The following is a 1,912-nucleotide window of genomic DNA, read 5'->3' as shown; positions in this document are numbered from 1 at the left end:
CCCACAACAGGCCCCGGTGTGTGATGTTCCCCTTCCTGTGTCCATGTGTTCTCATTGTTCAATTCCCACCTATGAGTGAGAATATGTGGTGTTTGGTTCTGTCCTTGCGATAGTTTGCTGAGAATGATGGTTTCCAGCTTCATCCATGTCCCTACAAAGGACATGAACTCATCATTTGTTATGGCTGCATAGTATTCCATGGTATATATGTGCCACATTTTCTTTATCCAGTCTATCATTGTTGGACATTTGGCTTGGTTCCAAGTCTTTGCTATTGTGAATAGTGCCTCAATAAACATACATGTGCATGTGTCTTTACAGCAGCATGATTTATAATCCTTTGGGTATATACCCAGTAATGGGATTGCTGGGTCAAATGGTATTTCTAGTTCTAGATCCCTGAGGAATCACCACACTGACTTCCACAATGGTTGAACTAGTTTACATTCCCACCAACAGTGTAAAAGTGTTCCTATTTCTCCACATCCTCTCCAGCACCTGTTGTTTCCTGACTTTTTAATGATCGCCATTCTAACTGGTGTGAGATGGTATCTCATTGTGGTTTTGATTTGCATTTCTCTGATGGCCAATGAAACTATTCCAATCAATAGAAAAAGAGGGAATCCTCCCTAACTAATTTTGTGAGGCCAGCATCATCCTGATACCAAAGCCTGGCAGAGACACAACAAAAAAAGAGAATTTTAGACCAATATCCCTGATGAACATCAATGCAAAAATCCTCAGTAAAATACTGGCAAACCGAATCCAGCAGCATATCAAAAAGCTTATCCACCATGATCAAGTGGGCTTCATCCCTGGGACGCAAGGCTGGTTCAACATACACAAATCAATAACCATAATCCAGCATATAAACAGAACCAATGACAAAAAACCTACGATTAGCTCAATAGATCCAGAAAAGGCCTTTGACAAAATTCAACAACTCTTCATGCTAAAAACTCTCAATAAATTAGGTATTGATGGGATGTATCTCAAAATAATAAGAGCTATCTATGACAAACCCACAGCCAATATCATACTGAATGGGCAAAAACTGGAAGCATTCCCTTTGAAACCTGGCACAAGACAGGGATGCCCTCTCTCATCACTCTTATTCAACATAGTGTTGGAAGTTCTGGCCAGGGCAATTAGGCAGGAGAAGGAAATAAAGGGTATTCAATTAGGAAAAGAGGAAGTCAAATTGTCCCTGTTTGCAGACAAAACATTTTTTAAAGTAGTCTGTGATAAACAACATCCAGGTCTAATCTACTCTTCATACAAAAAATTTACCTGAGTTCTCTAGATTGAAACTTGCTATTAAGTAACTGTCTACATTTGGAAATATGTCCAATAAACTGCAAGGCCATGACTTTGAAAGACTCAACACGTGGTCTTTCCTTAGGTGAAATCAACTCTACTCTAGAACTGATTGCAATTCTGGTACCCTCAGACAGAGTAAATATGTGTTAGTTAATTATGATCATTCATTTATGTTTTTATGTGTTCAACAGTTCATCAAATGCTTACTAAGTGCCTACTATGTGATAGGCGTCATGCCATAATGAGGTAATGCAATAGTAAACCGAGTAATTTTCTTACTCTCATGCGGTTTGCATTGAAAAGTTTAATTGTAGAGAATAGCTATGACAGGCAATGTTTCTGTAATATTTCAAGTGTTTTTCTTATCTCTTTGTGCACATAAATGTTACTGTCTCGTATGTTTTGTATCAAAACAGTCATCAAGCCCCGGTGTGTGATGTTCCCCTTCCCGTGTCCAAGTGTTCTCATTGTTCAATTCCCACCTATGAGTGAGAACATGTACCCTAGAACTTAAAGTATAATTAAAGAAAAAGAAAAAAAAGAAAACTACACAAAAAATAAATTAAAAAAACAGTTGAACTACCAAAAAAAG

This window comes from Pongo pygmaeus, chromosome 9, assembly GCF_028885625.2.
Source record: "Pongo pygmaeus isolate AG05252 chromosome 9, NHGRI_mPonPyg2-v2.0_pri, whole genome shotgun sequence".
Lineage (NCBI taxonomy): Eukaryota > Metazoa > Chordata > Mammalia > Primates > Hominidae > Pongo > Pongo pygmaeus.
Note: the sequence above shows the minus strand (reverse complement) of the source record.